General features: G+C 30.3%; 2 protein-coding genes across 2 annotated transcripts in view; one reads left to right on the top strand and one right to left on the bottom strand.

Annotated features, from left to right (window-relative positions):
* LOC143204438 (cytochrome b5) overlaps positions 1 to 25035 on the bottom strand; it is a 101874-nt gene that overhangs the window by 26393 nt on the left and 50446 nt on the right. The gene's annotated exons all lie outside the window — the stretch shown is intronic.
* Mip (Myoinhibiting peptide precursor) overlaps positions 4351 to 25035 on the top strand; it is a 68222-nt gene continuing 47537 nt past the window's right edge. Inside the window, exon 1 of the mRNA XM_076416954.1 lies at positions 4351 to 4547. The gene's annotated coding sequence lies outside the window, so the exon portion shown is untranslated. The remainder of the gene's footprint in view (positions 4548 to 25035) is intronic.

The raw sequence follows: 25035 nt of genomic DNA, 5'->3' as shown, positions 1-25035 counted from the left end.
AATACTCATTATTAAATGAAGATGCTCAAACTTAACAAATGAGGACTAAAACAGATACAGATATACTGAAAATAAAAGGTGCATCATACGGTCGGAAATTGTGAATGACAGAAAACTTATATTGATATTTCATTGTTTTATATTTGGATGCATAAATAAACTATTGATTAAGGTCTAATTCTGATATATCACAAATGCTTTGTTGCTTTTTTTATGCGTCTTCTTAGTACTAGTTTTAATGTCTTCAATAGATGAAGGATGCTACGTTTGCCATAGAAACCAATACTACTCGAAAGAGCATGAATTATATTTATGATACTTTTTATGAAGATATTTTTTATGAAGTTTCGCCAGAAACTACAGTATAACAAATAGGTATAATTTCTTACCGTGTCCCTTCCCTTCCTCTCTAATAACAAGTTGAGGCGTTAAGCTGCTTTTTTTTCGAGAAAAATTATCATAATCGCCAGTCCGCCTCGCTACAAGACAATGTTCCTCGTTTATTTACTAAAAAATCAACGCTGGCTACGCTATTTTGCTTTTAACGTCGAAAAAATCTTTGTTATCGATTTGTTTAAAAAAACGACTCGAATTTATACGAAATAGGTCGATAGTAAACAAAGATTTTTCAGGATTTCATTACGTTTATGTGGTGTTAAATGGCGCCCATCGATTATTATAATAAATACTGATGTAATTTGATTGTTACATAGGGTAAAATCAAAATATTTAAATGAATTTAATGGCCAGGGCATTAGAGAAAATCATTACTAATGTTCTGTTGCATGCAAATTTATTATAACCGACTAAAAGGTTTAATATTTAACGCCTATATTGTTATTGTTATTTTGCCACATGTTTTCAGTGGGACGTAGTTTTAACAGATATTGAAATTAATAGTTTATAATAAAAATATCTCTGTATTCGAAACCTTTTACATGTATTTGATAAAGTTTTGCCTGTTTTTCTGGCATCTTGATTTGCATAAACTTCATTTCTGTTGATCCGTTGCTTCGGGATGTTAGGGGAAGTTTATATCATGTATAATTAAGTACCGTCCTCCGCCGTTATTCTGAGAGATATAATAAAGAACCAGTGAGGACAGGATAAAGAAAATTGTGCGAGAAAAACCGTGCGACGTTCCAGTACCGCCCACAGACACCTAATCTCTCCAAATGAATTTCGGACGGAAAAAACCGAAATTAAAAATATCCGAAATTCGAACGGGACTTACGGGAGCTTATGGGCAGTCGAACTTTTTCCGTTTCCCGTAGCCCGCGCTGGGATTACGGACTGGCCTAATATTTATCATAGCGATCAAATAAAACGGAGAAAAACAAACAGCTCCTATCCGAACTTGTCCGGAGACAAAAGAGAGTCGTCGGCAGCCGTTACCTCCTTTTCATTGTACGTCGTCGTGAAATCGATCCCAAAAAACGTCTCCAGCCACACCCCCTCATCCCCCCTCGTGAAACAAAATCATTTTATATAAATATATCGCTTATTTATTTTTTTGTCTTTCTCCGGAGTGGAATTTCTCGTCCCGCGGTCCCTCGTCATGGGGGTATCAAAGGGGGGACGTGTTGGAGAGACAGGATCAACTTTAGGACGTCCCGGACGAAAGTGTAAGCCGCGAGAGTCCGAAAACATTCAATAGAAGTAATAAAGGTCCTGAAGTTGTCTTGTAACTAAATTAATAAGTTATGGCGGCGTGTGGACATGTTGCAAGTGAGGTTTCTTGTTCTGATACGTGATTGTCTGATAGAAATCATCTTGGATTCTCCGATGGTGGAGTAGTAACTTCTCGCTGTAATGTTTACTAACGAATATCTCTTATAGTTGGGTGGTATAAAAGCTATTCTTCGTTGTGATTAAATCAATTTCTTATTTACAACTCTCAAACTATCGACTATGGTTCAAAAAGAATGTAATTATATAACAAGAGTTACAACAACATATCTCTGTTCAAACTAAAGTCATAAGCTAACCTTTGAAAGTGACTTAAAGCTAATTACCAATGAATTGTTTTTATGGTACTTATATGAGAATAAAATCTACTATAAGACTTTTAAGTTAATAATTTAACGTTAATTTGTTATAAAATTTAAGACGGATACTAATAACTAATAAAATATAAAATTATAAAACCAATTTTGCCTCTAAAGCACACTTAGTTGATTTTATATGAGTAAACAATAAAGATATCAATGAAATCTTAATATGTCAAATAAATAATATGTCAAATAAATATTGTTGCATTCACAATTTGCAAGGGTATGATGCACATTTTTATATTCAGTTTTGGTTTTAGTATGTTAAGTTGAAGCATCTGCATTTGATAATGGTTATTTGAAGTCTTTAATTGAAGTAAATCTCTATATCGCTATTCGATATTTTCTGAGAGAACCTGGAGTAAGATTTCATAAACAAATTTTTTTTTATGTATTAATTTGAAAAAATTGTTAGGCGCTAAAATCAATTAGTTTAAATGAAGACTATCATATATATTTATATTAAATTCATAAAAAAATAAATACAAACCAATAGCTGAAAACATAAAAATTTCTAATCTTTCAGAGAACATCATTTAGTAGAACAGTAGGACATGTCCGATACAGATATTTAAACCTTGTGGGAATTGCGTTAACATATTTGTATTTATAAAAAAGTAATAATATGTTTCTAATAAAAGTGTTAGCAAAAAAGATATATAAGTGTCACAAATAAAAAAACTAAAAAATATATCTCAAAATTACCTGAAACTCAAAAAATCTTTATTTAAAATGTATTTTTAAGCATATTCATTAATGCATGTCTACTTGAAGCAAAATGATGAAGACACTCAAAAGCTTTTTTTTAACAATATATATTTACGAAGCATCTCCACAATGTGAAAGCTCCTTCGGTGATCGACTAAAATTGCAGACAGGTACTCATTTGAATTTTAGAAAACGATTTCTACTATATCAGGGTAGAAAAAAGGTCAGTCCGTTTCAGAGTAACCCTTAAAATGAAGGGTTAGGGTTTAAGATTGCCGAGATTTTTTAATATACAAGCGCGAATGAATATGCATTAAGTGCTTTCTTCTCAGATAAACTGTAAGTAATTTTCGACGTTCAGGTTTTTTAGTTATAATAGAAACGTTTTGTTTCTTTCTGATTTGTTTCTTTTTTGGGTAAGAAGTTTCAGACTTCTTTGAATTTTCTTTTGATTTAAGAGAGGGGATAGCTTAATTTTAAATGAACATGTTTTTATTTCAAGGTTACAAATAAAAATATAATATTCTGCAAACGTAATGGTATCATGTTGGCATCACTGAAGTATCTCTATAAAGATACTATTTATCAGATGTTTTTTTTGTCTCGTATATTATTCATTTGGTACTCTTCAAGAATTTTTAGATCCTTAAAATAACTTAAATGGTCTTTCATCCACCATAGGAATAGAAAGGAAAAGCTTGCTTTTATAGAGAACACTCAACACTAATTTAACTAGATTCTTGAATTCCTTGACATCACTGTTAAACCCAAGAAACGGAAAAGGCATAATACTTGCTAAAGATCAACAGTTCTCTTACAAACTTATCTTACCCTAACGTATAGTTCTGCCAATACCTTTTGGAGCTTATGCTAATTAGTATTAAAGCACTAATTTGTTTAGTTGTATATCAGTAGAGATAAGGTAGAAGTGATATTTAATGCTTAGTCGTATATTTGAAGAAAAATAATTGCAGCAGTGTGCAGATTGTTATTGTTAACCAACTGAAGAGAAATGAACTCATTGAAAAAAGTTATGGCTGAATGAATAATTAAAGAACAAATATAATATAGTACTTGCTAATATATAGTTCTGCCAATACCATTTGGAGCTTATGGTAATTAGTACTGAAGCAATCATTACGGTATGTTTAGGTTCAAATCAATAGAGATATATTTGGGGAAAAAATTGGAAAAGTTTCAGTTTGTTTTGGGTCTTTGGAAGCCAGTTAGTTCCAAAATAAAATGTTTATTGACATAAGTGTTACTAGTTATAGGGTGCATGTTGATGTAACAGGCAGGTTGACAAACCCAATTAATTTGTGAAGCAACAAGTCCTATGTAGAAAGTAACAAATAAAAGTATCTAGAGAGTTAATGATGGGTATTATCAGCACCCGCGAAGAAGTGCCGTATGTGTGAGCGTGTACGGGGATCGAGAGCCTGCGGAGGGGGGCCGAAATGGGCCCTAGCCGATAAGACGTGGGTGTCCATCCGCGACCAATTCGGACGATGGCGGGGCAAATCCCCCCACGAATTAAACAGTGGGGAAATTGCTATAAAATCGGGGAGCTTGGTGCGCGTTATTCACATTGCGCGGCCTCTGCGATTGCCAGCCGGTTTGTCGCGACTCCCTCGAATCGTACGGAAATAAAAGTTTTGTCAGTCCGCGCGCTCCAGACTGCGCCAATTCCTTCTTGTTCTTCGGGAACGGCGGATTGCTGCGCCACCATCATCCTCGCCACTCTCCAGATCGCGATCTCACAACCACACGCACAATCTCTCGACATAGGTAAGTCTGCCAAAGTTAAAATCTGCATATAGTTCGTCAAATATAATTAATATTGTTTTAAATACTTCAAAATAAGTTTTAAAAATAATTGCCGATGTTTTGTGCTCATAACATATACTTACTTCAAGCTACATACAGTTATCCAACTCCACAATATTTTAAATCATGTTAGAGCGTTTTTGTAAACCTTGTAGGTACAGAAATAATTATATATTGCACAGTCTTAATTGTCATACTTTTAAATCAAATCTATTTTATTTAACAGTTTTCAAAAATTAAAGAATAATCAAATAGTTCAATTATTATGTATAAAAGACCATCGAGCCAACTATTAAAAGATTTTTAAAACCATTGTCTATAGTTTCCAAATTTTTTAAAAACTTTATAAAACATATTTAACAAGTTTTCACTCACAATAATACCAGTGGAAATTTATAACAATTTTATTCTGTATACATACTTTGGTTGTAGACTTTGTTCTATTGTGCATGAGTTCTGATGTTCAAATATGTTAATAAGATGTCATATTGGAGTACTATTTTGTGTTTTTGTATTAAACTGCTAATATAATTACGTTTTTATTATATCTGTTTTATAATCATCACAATTTTTAAATAACACCTATGAAAATTAGAGCAATAGAATGAAATAAAACATTATTCAAATAACAAAGATTTAGTATATATTAGAGGTTCTTTTGAGTTCTAATTTCTCATAAACTATAGTGAATGTAGGGGATTTGGGAATACGAAAATATTTCTTCTCTGATAGTATATCAATGGTTTTTCAATATACAGTTGCGTAGTTCGTCACAGCTCATAGCTACATAGATCAAGAGTTCTTCAACATTCGAGGTACTATTTCTGTTGATCTTGTTGCTTTTCTTGAACAGTTTGAAGGTATTAGAATATTCCTACTTTATAATCCAAATTATTTTTATTAAAATTAATAGCCACCCTATATATATTTCAAAATTTGTGATACATATTTATATATGTATTATATCCATTGTGGTATATTTTATACACCAATTTTTTCTAAATTTTAAACAATTTCTTAGTATTTTCATTTCATTCAATACAAACATAATGATTCTTTAACGTTTTCCGGAGTTGTCTTGTTATTTACAAGTGTTTCGGCTACAAAAGTCCCCCCACAGGCTTAAAATAACTCGATGCCGTCACATTACAATATCTTCGAATAGAGATACCGTGAAAATTGTATTCAAATCACGAAAAGCCTTGCCGATAGGAGACCCTTTTTTACCTTAGCTGCTCGGGCATCAGTTTTTGTTCATCCCCAAGTGTTTCCGTATAATATATTATATAATATTTATAATAAAAAAGAGCATTGTTAAAATATCACAGCCCTGGGCGCATTAATCAAGTTATAAACGCAAAAATAATTATCGGCATACAGTAATTTTGATTTAAATGTTTCCAGAAACTTATTTTATAACACAATTTAATACATTTTCGCCTCTATAACAACTTGATAGTTTTTTAAAATTATATAGGTATTAAACAGTAACATTTCGAAGCAATTGTAGTCAATGAAGCTGAGAAATAAACAGTAACGACCATCTCTTAAACGTTACTTTCCTTCTAACAGGATTATTTTAACGCAAATACAATTTAACTGCTTTTAGCATTAGAAATTATTACTTAATACAGCTGATAGTGTGAGCATTTTAATAAAATTGAATTAATCCTGCCCTTTTTGAGCCAAGAAAAGACTTTTGCTTGCTTAAAATGTTATGTTATTTGGTGTTACTAATAACAAGTAATTTTATGAAATACATGTGAGAAGGTATTCTGCCTGATACAAAAAATTCTGTAGTTAAATTACAACTACGATATTAAAATACTATTTTATATCAGTTTCAGTAGTATTATATAATAAATAAGTCTTGTCTAATATTATTCATAATTGGTCATTCTATGATAAACATTGGTTTGTTATATTAACAATTTTTTAATTATATCAAGTTTCAATGATTCAATCCTTTCATAATAAATTTTTCCCTTTTTAGATATTCACTTATGTAAATAAACCATTATATTAAATTGAACATAAATTAAAAGTTCGATACAACTCCAGCGTATATAATATAAACAAATTTGAATAAGGGAACGTCAAAAATAAACTCACTATGCACACAAGACCTTATTAGATATTCTGTATGGATCATGATTACTACTTATTAGGGATGATACAAACCTTCAAGGCTGTCCCGTACAGGAAAAAGCTTCGATATAGACGAAGGTTATCATTTAACTTTTATTATTTAACGATATCCCGAATAACGTATGAAAACTTGTTCATTATCGCGTAATATGGTGTTTTACCGTCAGTACTATATATGTGTTGTGTATTTTGTATTAATCTGCTTATCCGTCTGGTATTTTATTAAGAATAATTATTATTTATCTATAGATTGGTTGTAATGTTATATATAATTATATAGTATTTGCTTATTGTTAATTCGTGCTAAAATTTTAATAAGAAAATGTCCATCATAAAAGGACCTATTATGAATATCGAAAATATAATATTTGTGTTAATTATTTTAGTAAAACTATTTCAATATTGATAAAGAACTACTAGAAAATTGTCTAATCCAAGTCATATCGTCACCTATTGCTCATATCAATATCACATTCCAAGTTTTTTCGAGTAATATATAACAAGAAAGTGTCCATCATAAAATAATATATTATGTGTGGCAAGAATTTAATATTTGTGTGAATTCTACTTTTTTTGTAAAAATTACTCAATATTCATAAGTAATCACCTTCAACTAATCAAAACTAAGTCAGATCGTCACCTATTGTTTGAGCCAACACCGAATTCAACTTCTTTCGAGCAATTATACCCCTTTTCCTTAATCTAGACTTGTGTGCTCGACTTTAAAACGATTATTCCTCATAAAGACCTCATTGTTTATATTAAATTAACTTGACGGCGATCACCGAGGCGAATCGTTGAAAAAATAAGTCACACCCGGGCACGGTACGAAACGGCGTCCCGATTGTTCCCGCAGGATGGCCGAGCGAAGACAACGGCGGCCTATTATAGCAAATAATTTAAAGATAACAGAGAATGGGGCTTGTTTATTTGAAATGGCGCGACGAATGCTTTCGCTAATCCGTAACGTTTAATTCTTTGGAATATATTTTTCGTTATCTGTCGGGGCCGAAGGACCAAATTGAATACCGCCGCTGGTAGGCGAGCGGGAATCCAACTGAATTGAAACCGTTTTAGATTATCAACGTTCTAATTTCCTTTAATTAGTTCGGTTGTGTATCTAAATGTTGCGATACTTTATATATTCGAGTGGCAGAATATAATGAAACTTAATGAAATAAAAACTATGAAACTCTTTATATAATATTACTGGATGTTTTTTCAACTTACCCAAAGAGTTAAAAATATAGTATTATTAGAATAATGATTATACAGTTTGTTTTTCTTAGATGTATTTTTTCTGGATTATATTTTTAATTTTATCGTTCCCTTATCTTTGTTAAATAATGCTCCTTTTATTTTGAGAATATAGTTTTCATCCAAATCTTAGACCTTAAAAGACATTAAATATTATTTACTCTTTTGTCTCGTAAGTTTTATGACCTTTGAAAATAATACAACTGTTTCCTTTTCCTTGGAATGGCTGAATATAATGTCACTTGATGAAATAAAAACTGAGAAATTATTTACACACTACTGGATACTTTTTGAAGTCGTCCAAAGTGTAAGAAACATATTGCCATTAGAGTAATGATTTTTTTCAGTACTCATTAATATATATGATGATTTCTTTATTCTCATTATTAGAATTAGTACATTTTACGTCTCTTAGTTGTAGTTTTTGTGGATTGTCTTTTAAATGTACCTTTTCATTTAAGAATTTAGTTCTTCACTGAAATTATAATTCTTAAAGGTTATTTAATATATGTACTTTGTTTCTCAACTTCGATGTCCCTTGTCAAGTAATAAATGATTAGAGAATATAAAATCACTTTTATTTTCATTGTTTATTTAAGAGATAATATTTTTGTTAAGATTATCATATGTTAATTTTTGTTTTTGCACAAGTTCTCGATGTTCTTTCTCATATAAAAGATAGTTTTTCTCATTTATTTTCAACTTTAATATATTATTTATTTTTATACTTTTGTGTAATATTTTTATTTTATGTTACGTTTCCATAAGTATGTAACAATTTTAACATAAATATAATATATTTAGAGATTACAAACTCGAAATAACACACACACATTACGTACATATACCAAAAATAGCACAGGCATTTCTGAAACTTGATGGTGAATGCTTGAGGTGAAATATTTTGCCTCAAAATTGCGAAATTTAATTTAGGAGTAATTCTCACACATTACCATATTCTAGACCTCATGCAATTAACTTTTATTGTACCAGACGATTTTTAAATTACTTAGAGAAGTTAGGAAACACCAGCTCAAAGTGTATTAAAATAAATTATTGTTCAAAGGCATTGTTGTTAGTTTCGAGGATATTTCCTCAATTGAAGTCAGAATACAAAGAAAAGCAAAAAATAAATTCAAAGTTCTATGGTGTGGATAATAAAAAGTTACCAAACCTGCTTTATGACACAAGATTTAAACTATGAATGACATACTGTAATTAACTATCATTACTAACATGCTATTTTGATTCAACTCGATTATTTTCATGATGTGTAGTTTCAACCAAGACTATAAAAAGACAGTTGGGGTTAGGTGACATGCCAGATATTTCAATTTTAGAGTTTCTCTTATGTAAGTAACCAGCTTGAGTATTATTTAGAAAAAAAATTGATTAGCTCATAAAATTACATTCAATTGTTACCATAAACTATTTCATTTCAACAAGAATTGTATTGTTCAACTACAACTGACTGTTTTAATATAGTTATTCGAATAAAGAAGTGTGGCCTAACATTTTTTATTTAAAAGTTTCAGTTTTATCGAAATATTTTTGAAAATATCATATTGCCATTTAAACAAAATTGGCTTTTATAGTTACTGTAGAAATCTGGCAACACTTTTTTACGAATACAATGATATTCATAAAAAAATCCATGCCACTTTCAAACGTTATGGTTTAAATATTACCAATTTATGATATAGCTTTTAAAAAACGCAGTGTATTGCCGATTTTATGTCGTTTTAGAATATCGAAATCCTGGAAAATATATAAACGATTCATAAGGGCAATGGAATTGCTTTTACATGGGAATAAAAGTCATTTTATTCATATAATGGCTCGAAAAATAGTGTTAACATACAGAATAACGATGATAAATTCAATTATCTAGCACTATAATCACACTTAGGCACTGTTCATTCTGGGTTTTCAATAAAACGAGTTGGGAAGATTCCAACTTATCGGTAGAACTAATTAATATTTGATGAAAATTACTTTGTCAATATCGATGAATAAATTAAGCCCTTAAAAGAAGCATTGTTCTTGTTTCTGTGAATATTTGTACAGTAGAACTAATATCGTATTAAAATCTAATATACAAATATTTATTTGATCTTTGGAGAAATCATCTTTAAATTTAAGGATATTTTATAATTCGAAAAATGAATTTCAATTATACTTTGGAGAAAGAACACTAGATATTTATACCTTGTTGTATTTTTGTCTATAAATTAACTTAATTTCTCTGACCAATAAATAATTCATTATTTATTCTATATTTTTGGCATTAATTATATTACAAATATTACAGTTTTATATAAACTATAATAAAGCATTTACAGCTTTGCTCTTTTGCGAAAGAATGCAAACGATTAAACGAACAAAAATATATTTATCTTAGTTAAGGATAATTTTATTTTAATTATTGCATATATTGGAATAATGCTTGTTAGAATCCAACTTCTGGTCCTGTGTATTCCACTCGATAACTAACCGAAACCTAATACCATTTTAATATCTTTTATTGATCTATGGAGAGCAGAACGTATGCCGGCACAAAATTACAAAGGTACAACGGATTGTGGATGTTTAATAATTAAACGAAAAAAATCGAACTCTATCCTGAATAATTGAGTGCCTACTATCTGAAAACCAATAAAACTGGAAGAAAAATGATGATGTGGACGAGTATGAGCTTTTTATAACTGTGACGTCGTTGTTGTTGACTGGTTCTTCGAATCTAAAATAGTTTTTACTACGATTTTTCAATGTTGAACTCCTTTATACTCTTTGATATTTTTACCGTATATCGGATATATGATTACCAACACAGAAAGCAATCTTTTGGTGTACTAATTATTCGTAGTCATTAAAATCGTATTAATTTTTATTGAATTAAAATGTAACTTTGGGAAAGGGTTCCTTGAAAAATGAACATTCTTTTCGAAAATGACTGTTGTTTAGATATATAGAATTGATCATAACATATCTCTCATCATTTTTCTAGACTTGCCAAAAACTGAATATTTTTGAATCGACAAATAATATTATTCTACTCAGAAAGCATATAGAGTTTGTTCTCATATATAATGTACTATACTTATATATAAACATATAAAACATACTCTATTGTAGGGTTTTTGATTTTATGAACAAAGAAAAAATTATAACCCAGTTTTTTGGATTCATAATTTGTTACTTCATGAGGTTCGATTTATTTTCTTTCACTTCTTTTATTACGAGAATTAGTTATATGAAATCTTACCAATTAATTAAACAAAATAATATTGATTTTTGTGTCTGGTAAAAAGGAGAAATAATCTTACATTTCGCGAACATAATTTATAGAAGCTTATCTTTATTAACAATTTCAACATCAGATTTAATATTTAATTTTATTATTGAACAATGAGGGCTAGGTTTGGTTGATAAGACATTTTATTGTTAGGCTGTATTAGCCCTATTTTAAATTATAGAATCTGGTTTTATTGATTTGTTAATACACTAATTTGAACTAAGATGTTCTTAAATTCATAATTTATTAGTATATGAGGGACGTTTTATTTTTACGATCTTTATATATTAGGCCTTATAAATTCTACCATCTAACATTATTGGTTTATTTTTTGTAGTGTAATTACTATTTTGAACTGGCAGAAATCTAAGATTATTTGATTTAATCTAGCTTTTTATATTCATAATTTATTAGCTTATGGGGAACATTTTCTTACATTTTCTTCTTATATTCATAATTTTTTAGCTTATGGGGGGTTAATAGGTTTTCTGATATTCACTGATTAAAATAAGTCTTACCAGTCCATTAAACAAAATAATATCAATTCAATTATGTTTCTGAGCAAGAGGGATTTGGTGTTATGTAAAACAATTGGTTATAAGGCCATGTTAACTATTTATTTTGACTTATTGTACTGTCTGGTAGTGAAATACAACGTAGTCTATTGCGGTGTGTCGCGTATAGATCGCTCTCGAGCCTATTGTACCCGAACTTTCTAATAAACAATACGTTTTTGCCGGCACATAACCCTTCCTGGCCATTGAAAGAGAGACTTTCAAGGCCACTGCCATCGGTCCGTTTATTAATCGTGCATTGCCTTTCAATTATACACATGTACTGCGCCCATTCCGCTAATGTAACATTAGTTCGGAGAATGGAGCGAACATATATTCCCGCCAACTTTTTCGATTTAAATTGTATTTATTTCTTTTGTGGGCGGTCAGTGCGGTAGATTGCGGCGTCGTTAGACCAACAGCGCTTTTGAAGCGATGTGGATATTCGTATTGCGGGGCTGGCACTTGATAATATAAATTGTACGAAAATGTTTTATATTGCGACGTATTGTTTTACACTAAATTTTGTTATTTTTTAAAGTGAAGAAACGTAATATTATCAAACTAGGAATAATTGTAAAGATATTTAATAAATTTAGATTGTTAAGCTTTGACTTTGATACGTTCTAAATGGACATATATACCAGGCTAGGTAAGACTAGATACTACACACACTAGTCTGTAAGCTCATAAATATTCGCGTGGTTTGGTTCGCTTCAATCTTCTGATTTCCTGCGTGTTGTCCAGTAGCTGTGTTACTTCCACGTTGATGTGATTCAGCAACCTTCATGTTCAAAAGCGAAATCTTGGATCACTTCGTATATCCATTTGATCTCGAGGTCATCGTGCAACTCTTTGTTGGTTATGTAGCGAAAAGCATTGATAAACAATCGCAGAATTTGTTTTGAGTACGTTGGAATACTAGTTATTTTGATATTTTAGTGCAACTATATTGTACACCATAGGTTCAAATTGGTTTTATGATTAACTGATAAAAAAAGTTGAGAGTATCCTCTGACTAACCAAGACAGTTGCTTCGAGTTGCTCGAGTCTAATCTGCTCTGTTTTCTGTCTAATATAGTGTTTTCAATTTAACCTACCGTCCGATGCCGAGGTATTTAGCTGATTCTGCTTGAGAAATCCGGGATCCAGCAAGTGATATAATTAGGTTTTTGTCATTTCACTGTAACGCAAAATTGACATGGGCAGATTTGGAGCTATTAAGCTGTATACTCCAGTCTCTAGTCCATTTGTAGATCTTGTTGCTGCTATTTGTACTTTTTCTGTAGCCTTAGATAGAGATATATCTTTTGCCACTACAGCTGTGTCGTCGGTAAATGTTTCAAGTACAGTTTCTTTTGCTGTTGGGATACCAGTAGTATAGCAGTAGGTATAGCAGTTGTCTCAAGACACTACCCTAGGGTCGAAATAGGTTTAAGCGAGACTCTCGAAAAATTTTCTTTCGAAAAAATATAATTCCAGCAGTCGACAATAATTCAACGGTAGCAATAGGCTCCTTTTGTAGATTAATCTACAAATTCCATACACAGTCAGAAGCTTGTGTGTATCGATTAAGTTAATAAAACTAAAAAGAAGAATAATCTAGTACAGTACTTTATTGTCTCTTAAAAACTAGATTTTTTTTATATTATTGGTTTTAATATCAATGAAAAAGTCTTAACGTATACAAAATATTTCAATTTAATTGACATCTTCAATAAATTATGAACGAAATAAAATAACAGAATACACAAGAACAATTTTATTATTTATATATATGTTTGGATTAATGATGTCTGTTTCTTATTATAGAATTTCTTAATATATCCAATTTTATTTGATCTGAATATAAATAATAAAACATCAACAAATAATTATGTTTATATTAGGATTTCTATATCTCGTATAAATAACAAATAAACAAAATTCTTTTTCGTTGTGTTCATTATAGATGGAAATTTTCTGATATAAGTACTTTAGGAACCGTAGTTTAATACTGAATAATTTATGATGAACGTGCATGATATTGCCACATTGGATCCATCATGTGGCATGGATTAGAGTGTGATAAACACAAGAAGCAATGTTGAGTGAATACAATGGGCTTAGATAATTTGGAAATATCTACAGTTATATAGAGGAGATCTTCACTAGATCTTAGTATCTGATGAATTTTGATAAACGAGATTATACCATTAATATAACCATAATGAAATTAACTAATTATCTTGATTTATATTAAAATAGTCTCAATATATTCTACGCAAATTACGGAAAGTGTTCAGTGCTCGTATCTGTCTACCATAAACTTCGATAAAGTTAAAACAACTTTAATGTTGTTTCTACCGCAACAGTATAATGGAAATACGTGATGAATCTTATGTTCGTTTCGACTAAATCCAATTGTAAAACTATCATAATTACGCCGCTGTCCTTAATTTGTATAAATTATCTCGGCAAAATAAATCAAAGTAATTTCATTAAAGTATACACGTCTATCTAATTTTTTTATCCACAACTAAATAGACAAAATACACAAAAAATAGTTATACTTCTTTTAATATAAGCACTATTTAAAATTAAAACTCCTGGAAAACTATAAAAATTTAAAGTAGGATAATTGAGACATCTCGCATACAAATTTCGAGAACTTTTTAATGTTACTATTTAAGATAATTTTCCTGGCATCTGGATACGCAGATGGTATAGCACAGCGTTCCAGGAATATTTAGTTTTAAACTAGGAATAAAATAAAAATATAACAATTTAATTTCTAAGGATAAAAGCGGAATTCTTCGGCTAGTTAAAAGGATATACTAAAATTAGTAGAAACTTTAAATCAACGAGCACATCTCCAGTTAGAACAAAGCTTGAAGATGAAACATGAACTATCAGTTCTATAATGATAATTAAACATCATTTATACTATCGTTAAAGTTACTAGATAAAAAACGACTACGCAACTATTAGCTGTGAATCAAAATCAACCTAGTTTCATATCTGCTTATACAGCATTAAAATTAATTCACCCTTCTCCCGATACTCATCCAAATACGACTTAATTTATCAATTGACTGGCTGATAACGAACCTCACTCGAGACAGAGAGCAAATAAGAAGCAATAAATCCACGTTTATTCCCGTGCGAAGAGCGAATGCTGAAATCCCTGTTACTTTCTCGAATTGAGCGATAAACGCCGTTAATAAATGTCGTGCTGCATTGTTTTTGGGGACGATGAAACGCGAGAGACTGGCTAATTAAGTGGTGCAGCTCGGCGTTCGTTAAAAAAAAGACGTTCGAAACTGAAAACGCGTTTGAATTATGTTAGGAGAACCGAGGCTTTCATAAAATCTACTAAAAAGACGCTAGACTATTGATTTTCTACGTGTTTTATTATGAACTCAATATTACGAGTCTTCAATTAGAACGTAAGAATCGTAAATTAAATAATTGTGAATAAATAAAACAGAACTGCATATTTTGAGAATTCTTACGCTTGCTTAAGTGTTGCATCTTTGTAAATCCTAGAATCATCTATTTCAATGACTTTGTCTTTACTGAAATAATTAAATTATTATAAATCAAATACTTAATTTAATATGAGGAATTCAACATACGTTACTTTTTCATTTTCAACAAACTTTTCTGATATCTTTTTTATATGAAATCAATATATGCTGCTACTAAATAATCGAACACACTAAACATGACATAAACTAGGTCAAAAACAATCCACTGATTCCTACTGGAGTTAATTAATAAATCATTCCTATAATACACTTACTCTTCAAGTAGTTTATTATTATATTTTCAACCACCTAGTGCTGGTGTTTCGAAAGTTGTTTAAAAAACTTAAGATATACATATCAATCCACAATTTTACATACTCTGAGCGTTCTGTAATAACTAATCACAAATCCCACTGCAGCCGCATAACAGCACTTTACAGCATATTCCCAATAAGATCTGCATCTTCTTGTTTATAAATCTAAATTGCGAGATAATGATTGCGAGCGTGGACAATATGTGATTTCAAGAATATGGTATCACATGATAAATAATTCGAGAAATAATTGAATTACTGCCATTATTTTCTGACGATTTTAATACCTACGTTGTTAATCAGAATTAATAGTCTATATCATACAAATTGAGGTTGTTTGTCCTATTTTTTAAGGGATATTGTTCATTCTAAGAAGTCTGTGACCTAACTAAGCAACGCACCAGTAAAAGTCAACCATATTTATGCAAGGTTATCATATAAAATGTACTGGATTTCACAATAAAGTAGCAGAATATATAGAAAAATAAAACAGAAAACCTGATGACGTCACCACTTATCGAGCGACAAAAATTATTAAACAACCCATTAACTTTATAAATACCCCACAAATTAAATTAATTCCTGGTCTTCCTGGTTCACGCTGGCTCTATTTAAATTCGCCGGCATGTCTAGATATAAAGGAAAAACTCATTTGGTACCAGGACGACCGCCAATGACACAAGCAGGCCCGTAAAAATTTAGTGTCCACGCGAAGGAGCATTCCAAATAAACGTAAACATAACCATAAAACCGCTACGGCAGACATATTGGAAAAAATTGATAGATTCTCATACCCGGAGACGCTGGATGGTTATTGATTGTAAAATACAAGCGGACCAAATGGTTCCTATGCAAATATCTATTTTTTTGTTCGATTGTGCAAATATTTCCGAGAGGGTGGTGAGGACGGAGGAGCCGATCGACGATAAAGGCAGTTCAGAATGGACGACACAGCGGTATTTATGAGTTTATTCTAGTCTATTGGCGCATTAATATTCAAATTTTCAGTTTCTACTCTATAGGATGGTGGTAAAGATAACAGACCTGAAAGAAATTATGTTATTTGCTTTATGGATATAACATGAAACATAGCCGGGTCGTCCAAATGTATTATATTAAAATTAAAATCAGAAATAAATATGAACTAATGCTGCCCAATTAAATATACATTAACTCCATAATTTTAGATTAGAATTGTTTATTCATCGACAGAAACTGTTCATAACCACTTCACCATATTAACAATAAAAAGCGACCGGTGTACAGTTTACGGGCCTAGCCTACATCTGTTTCTGATTAGAGAGATTCAACACGATATGTCGGGCGTGCCTTTACATTTACCACAATATAATTGCTCCGAAGTATCCGTCCAAGCTGGAGGAAAATGGATGAATGCGCTTATATAAACCATAAGAAAAAAGGATCAATGCTGTTCTCTCTTCGTATAGTTACGTATATCGTACGGTCTACTTCGCAATTATTTTTGTTAATTATCTGGCTGGCTAAATAATGTCACCATAAAAAATAATGTTCTACATAAATATATGCTGTTATTTGTACATATATCACTACTATTTCATCGTAAGTATTAACACTATGGCATATAAGCCAAAACTAAGTTTCATTAGAAAAAATAAGTTATACAAAAGGAAAGGTGAATCATATTTTCTTAAATTATGAGTGGACATAAATTTCGATCGTTAATTAGATTATTCTTGGGTAATACAGGAAAAACAAGCTCCAAGCAAACATGGAATATGAACTATGTGCTGCGTATCTTCAGAAAATATCTATGAATTAACTTGATTTTAACTTAAAAACTAGATATTACATACATTAATCTTGCTAACAATATTATGACGTAATATAGTACAGAAATGTCTCCATGTGATAGCAACTGTTCAAGAAATAAAATATTTCATGTTCAAAAATTGATTTTTTTATCAAATATTCATCTGTTGATAACAAAAATCATCATGGAAATGACTAATAATTCCTTATAAGAGTGAATTTCTTTGCCATATCATACAAATTAAAACCAATTTTCTGGTAATAAAAAGTGATGTATGGATACATGATTGAAGATAACTATCTCGGTTTTGCATAACACGACGTTTCTGTGACATTTCAATCAATTTTAGAGCTAAACAATCAGTGATTCGAATTGGCATTTGATTTATGAGATAAATAGATCTCACAACAAATCACGGGAAACTGGAAAATCCCGCGAATTTATCAGGGATCCACTGGATCGGATAATTATAGGAGTGAAGGTACTTTATTGAGTTTTATTTAATAACTTTGCAATAGCTACTACGTCTCTTTGTTTCGACGAATATACTGTACAATCCATAACAAGTAATTTAGCTCGTGTTTTTTTTATTATTTCGTTTTTTATATAACGTATTTTCTGTAAAATAAAGTGTTGCTCAAGATTGTTTGCTTTTGGAGGATGAATCTTTAAAAAAAGTAATAAAACATCGTTGTTTTGATGCCGGAAAGGCCTTTAAGTTTTTTTTTTCCTTTCATCACAAAGACCGTTGTTTAAGGAACATCAAAGTTTTTATGATATTTGGCATAAAATATTACAAAATGGATAAATTTGCATACCAGGGTTACATAGTAAATTTGTCCAAGACGATATCCATCATTAACTAAAAGTTTACGTTGTTGACCAAGAAGATGTCATCGGAATAAAATCGGTCTGGTTCTCACCCCGTCACCAAGGTAAACCGAAGTAACTTTAAAGTCTCGCGGAAGTTCTCGGTCGACGCCAACGCCAACTAGATATCGAATATGAGAATAATTGCGAATTACGTAGCGAAATTATGTTGCGGTTTAAGTTTATTTTTACGGTGCTGTCGTAGTCCTTAATAATTTCGAGAAAATTTAAGTTTAGAGTCGTCTGCCTCGCATAATTGACTTGCTTACGACTTGGGCACAGACGAAATTGAATTTCCGTGTGCATCTTGTTTAACGGCGATAAGTTTTCGGTCGGATTTATCACGAAAAACGAGGCGTAATCGGTGGTAGTTTAAAGATGATCAGATATTATTTTAATTGTTGTAGTTTTGGAAAAGTAAAAGATAATAAACGAGAAACTAGTATTTATTTTCAAACAAATAATAGTTGGATGGAGCACAATTAGGAGAATACGACGGGTGAATCACAATCGTTTGAAAGTTTCTAAATATTCTTGACTAGTTTTGAAATATTACGTACTCCATTCTTTGCAATAAGATATTATTAAGAGAAAAAATGTAAATGATGAAAAGACTAGAATAAAATAAACACAGCAAATTTAAAATTATTAACAGGTATGAAATCTTGGCTATCTTTAACAAGTGGATGTATAACTATATATTTCTCTCTTGAAAAGTCTGTATAAAGTGTCTTTGAACCTATAGGCTCGAGGCAATGTTCTTGTGTTGTGTAAAAAGGCTTTTACCACTTCACGTTTCCCTAAACCGATGATATAAGTTTTTGTCCTAAACAAACTGTTGGAATCTTGACCATATTTCGTCTTTTATCCCACGAGGTTGAACAAGAAGAAATAATACCATAATAAATATTTGCTTCCTTTTGTATGGTTATATGTTATTTAGGTGTTTTTTTTTTCAAGAGCTTATAGAACAATTTGAACCAAAATTGTTGAACTACTTTTATTACTTTTTTATATTATGTATTATGGCGATCTAGTAAGTCAACATTAATAAGCTATTTGTTTTTATTCTAATTTTCTATGGTTTTAAAATTACAAAGTACTTATTCCACGATAGACACTTGTAGAATTAACATTTGTTATTCGTTTTAATGTAGACTGGCTTACTTATAACTTCACTGAACCAGAACAAATTGTTTTACTGTCCTTTCCTTCATTATTTATTAAGCCTAACTTGTTTTCTTATGCGGATTATCGTTAATAATCTACCATGGAGCATCAACAATACATCGCTGTACCTTGTTGTGTTTGTCTGTCCAACAACAAAGTTGAACACCAAAAGTCCACACTGGTTTCAAAACTTTTTGGCAAAGCAAAGGCTTAATAAATATTGACAGAGCTAAATAAGTATCCAGAAACCAGAAGAACAAAACAAACTGTTTTCTTCTAGTGATTTTTCTCTTGGTGATTCTCTAAATCTGATCAGGACAGCAAGGGAGGTTTCTTTCTTTTTCAGCATCATATAATGATTTGCAATAAGATATATAGTTGAAGTAATATACGTAAGCCTATTAAAACGGAGTATATCTTAATAAAGCTGCATTGTAACTATACTTTCACTTTAAAATATACAATAGCATTACATTATCAATAACGAAAAGTGTTAGGCACATAAAAGGCCATAGAAAATTGTGTTTTCATAATAGTAGTTCTAATCAGTATTCAATATTTTTAATCAAAATAATTTTTAAAACACACCCATAAATACTTAACAAACAACAACAATATCGATCCTTAGTGACAGTGACTATTGATGACGGTAGCAATGATACATTATTTGTGAAAACAACATTGTTATTTTTATTATTTTCCTACCAATTATTCCATATTTTCTCACCACATAAACCTTCTCTGGACCTCTATAAATATTTTAAAACCAAAATTAGCGAAATCGGTCTAGCCGTTCTCGAGATTTGGCGAGACTAACGAACAAAAATTCATTTTTATGAATGTATAGAAGATTACATGAGTTAATACGAAAAAGTATATAAAAATTACTATGTAACAAGATAACTTTACGAGTATATTAAAATCGGGCGATCCGAAATCGAAATTAACTTGATACCGCGATGGGAAAAAGTCTTCTTAAACAGCTAATTGCGACAATAAAAGCGCGATGAAACAAGGGTGGATTTCAATTTAACGGCGCCCTGTAAAGTTATAAAACGCGCAGTTTTTACGATAAGCTTTAGCTAAGAGACATAATAATAGACACGATTTAAACGGAAATTACGAATAAATCATCGAAAAATCGGATACTCCGGATCGGGCGTAGTTCGCCGAAGAATAATGTATTTATATATTTTCTCTTTTTTGCATCTTTTCTGGAGCGAGACGGTTGTTTTCGAGTTTTGGACGAGAAGTAGCTGAGAAACATGCTGGCGGTGGATGGGGGGTCACAAAGAGGTCGGTAACTACATAAAGATGAGGGGCAGAAAGCAGATTTGAATGACAGTTTCTTGTGTTTTTTTCGGGGTTGCCTAAGATATTCGTCAGAGTTACATCAGAGATGTGTAGGGTCGATTTTGAAACTTATAAGGCGTTGGTGCTTAGAAAAATGAAACTGGCATTTGAATACAATAAAGAACACTTTAGTTAATCACCAAAACATATATATATATATATATATATATATATATATATATATATATATATATATATTATATATAAAATATTTGCCATATATATATATATATATATATATATATATATATATATATATATATATATATATATATATATATTATATATAAAATATTTGCCATATATATATATATATATATATATATATATATATATATATATATTATATATAAAATATTTGCATCTTAATGCTTACAGCGTTCATTTGGATTATTATTAATTTAAAAGTGCAGATATCGAGTGTTTTTTCGATGTTTTAGAAGTTTTAAATGATAAATCTCAAAAATGGAAGAAAAACAATTAAGCAAGATGCAGGGATAATTTTATTTCACCACAATCTATTGATTGAATTGAGTGTTTTAATGGATATTAACTTTTAACATTCAATACAGAAATCCCGCAAAAAAAAATAGAAATATAATAGTTGCATCATATGCATGAAACTTATGTTTATAATCCATAAGAATTTGTTTTTTATAGAACTTTAAATAAAAATAAGAAACATCAAAAACAAAATATAGAACATATATATAATCATGAGAATATATTCAACAATGTGGCTTTTTATAAAACATAGTTTTAACACTCTAACAAACAAATACTAAAAATAATATAATATGGTTATCATACACACAAAAATTATGTTTATAATCCATAAATATTTGTTTCAATTGAGTTTTGATGTTTGTAGGCTTTCAAAGAGACTTTTTTCAGGAAAGTAACTGAGTATTATAAATAAGAGAGTCCGATTAAGAAGAAACCAAAGACTAAGAGATGCAAAATGCAGTCGCCAAAGCGTTTCCTATAAATAGAAAAGCTAATTCTTCTTAATTAATTTCGAGATTAGTTTCTGGGGAATACGTTTCGCCTTTTAAACTTTCTTAATATCCAGTGCGAGCCACTACCGAAAAGAATACATAAATAATACAAAATACGTGTCGGAGACGGTGCTATATTAAGTTTCTTTAATTTATTCCCCGCTTCACCTGGTCCAGCGCCAGGAATTTTAACTTTCCCGATGAAAAAACCCGAACTCTGTAGCTATCTGACATTGAAAAAGCTCCATCTCGCTCGTAATTCGTAAAAATGAACTTTCCTTCGTTTATGCAAAGCCATAATTGTAAAATAACATGTACTAATTAATATAAAGTTTAATAAAGAAACTGAAATATTTATAATGATGCTTGTTTGAAAGCTATTCCTAAATATACTATCTAGAAATAATAATAAATGATATAAATTAAAGTTTAAGATGGTAATATATTCACCGATCTCTCCGTCAATTGTCGACCGGTTTTCAAAACTTATTTTTCGAAAGAGTGAATTTCTGATGTGGTTCCATTGGAACCAAGTCAGGATCTAATGATCAAAGGCACATATAATGTTTTCACATATTTTTTTATCTAAAATAATCAGATATTTGTGTATAAAGTTACTGCTGAGGTGATGTGACGGAAGACACAACTTCTCAACGGTTAGAAATTAGAGGATATTTTTTTAAATATTTTGAGGACGTACAGACAACTAATTGTATACTTTAAGTAATTTATACTTTAATTAATTAATAAGTTATTTAGGTAAACCTTATATATATATATATATATATATATATATATATATATATATATATATATATATATATATATATATATATATATTTAAAATGATTGTTACAATACCTTTTTTACAATATATAATAACCATTAATATTAAAGATTCTAAGATATTTTTGATGAAATTCTGTATGAAAATCAATGCTTACAATATTCACTCAATGCTAATACAAAGTCTGTTCGTCCTAGAATAATCTCATACATATTAAATGACAATTTAGTCAAAGACATTGAGGACGTCGATGCCAGAGTTTCTATTATCAAACACGACCAATACGAATCGTCATTTCACAACATTTTCATGTCTATTATATAAATTATTTATCTGTTATTGAGGAAATATGTTTTCTTATTTATGATCTTCTGTTATGTACTCATATTCAAAACTTATTGGCTTTTTATAGAGTATAACGATGGGTCGGTCTTGTATAAATCATATTTTGTTCTTCGTAACGTGTATAATATTCTCGGGGCAAGACGCCATTTATTTTCGAGAGCCAATGTTTTTATCATTTTTAAAGCCTTGCGTTTGAGAGTATTTGTTTATGAATATCGAAGAGTTTCGCAATGTGGAGCGTGTGCTAGTAACGAATAAAAAACACGGGTTCTGTGTGGTTTTATAACTATATAAAAATGAAAGAAGAACGCGCATAAGACGTTTTTTCGTTCAGCGAAAAAACAACGCGCGTTTGATTTTGGTAAAAAATACTGTTACAACCCTCTTTTCGATGCTAATAACGGGAGATACAATGGTATTTCGCGATTATTTTTTTAACAGTTTGACAGGACTCTCCAAAACATACACTGCTTTGTTTTTTATATTGATATTCAAAAGAAATAGGGTTTAATCCAAATAGAAATATGTTAATACATAGAATAATGTTTCGGATAAATAATATTCAGAAAACAGCACACGTTGATAAAACAGGAATTGATAATATATATTTTTCCAACTCTACTAATGATCTGTATAGATATTTGCCCTTCCGAAATTTTTTATAAAAAAAGAAATATAGATCAAAAATTTAACGAATTGAAATGACAATAAAAATAATTTCTAAAAAATAAAGAAGAATAGTAAAAGAAATTGTAACATTAAAGTTACAAAGGAAAATAAAAAAGCTAAAGCTTTTTATAGGTAATATCAGACGAGAAATTGGAAATTAAAATAATAGAAATAAAAATACGAGATCGCACAATTCGTTTTAAATTTTTTCACATATTTACAGCTATATATTATTATCTAAACAGTGATTATATATGGAAAATGTGTACAAAAATACAAATACGAATAAAACTTAAACTACAACAACAAGCAGAAAAGCAACAATACTTCACAATTCATCCTCAAATGTTATACAAGTATCCATGTTTTCAGCTTTAAATATGCCCTATTTATAAAGAAAAGCCCGAAAATGAGCAGAAATCGTGATTTTTTCTGAGTAATATATATAGAAAAGTGTTAAAAAATTTTAGTAGACCTGAAACTTTGGTTCCTTATCAATTTTAGTAGTTTAATTCTGACATAGCAACAAAAATAAAGTTTAAACAATCTTCAGTAGAAAACAAAAAATAATGACTAACATTTAAACTACAGTAACTGGAAAAAAACTAATGATACCACATAATTGGTCATCAAATTTTATATAAGTATTCATATTTTCAGCGATATATCTGTATATACATCGTAGTTATATAGGAAAGCCTGAAAAAAAGCAAAAAAATGAAGAGCGCTAAATGGTCTGTAACTTTGTGGTCTTAACAATGTCAAGGTGACAAGAAACATAAAATTAGCCAATAGTCTTTTATATATCGAGTTAAATATAGTGTCGATAATTTTCTGCAAACGACCCAAACCTCGAATAACTTCTAACCTATATCACATAGTAGTAAAATAGTATTATTACCAAAATTAGCATTCTACATAGATGGTGATATTTTCAACTATGTATCTCAGTTTAAACCACCGATAAAAAATGTTCTAAAAATAAATCACATTCACAGTGATATTAAAATATTTGTACTTAAAATAATTAACAAACAGGACAAATTTTAAAACAACTACAAGATAACCAACAAAAACAGGCGCTCATAAAACAGTCCTTTTCAGGTTGTGAATCCCCCCCCACAAAGTTACATGACTACAACGACACGAATCCACCCTTCTTTATCCCGAGCATTTTTTCAACTGCCCCCTCTTGTTAAAAATACGATTTACTCACCCCCCATTCGGCCCAGTTTACACGCGAAAACGTTCCGGTAACAAATAGTCGACAAACGTACGGTATTCATTAGTCGAGGGAAGAATCGGTCCGGCGATGGTTGAGGCGACGAAAGGGAAAACGACTAGAACGTTTTTGTTGCAATAACAGGAATGGGTTTACGCCATGGGCT

This window comes from Rhynchophorus ferrugineus, unplaced genomic scaffold (genome assembly GCF_030347505.1).
Source record: "Rhynchophorus ferrugineus isolate W39M unplaced genomic scaffold, kcgeb_rfMv2 rfM11, whole genome shotgun sequence".
NCBI classification, from domain to species: Eukaryota; Metazoa; Arthropoda; class Insecta; order Coleoptera; family Curculionidae; genus Rhynchophorus; species Rhynchophorus ferrugineus.
The sequence above is the reverse complement of the archived record's forward strand: the minus strand, read 5'-3'. Positions and strand labels throughout refer to the sequence as shown.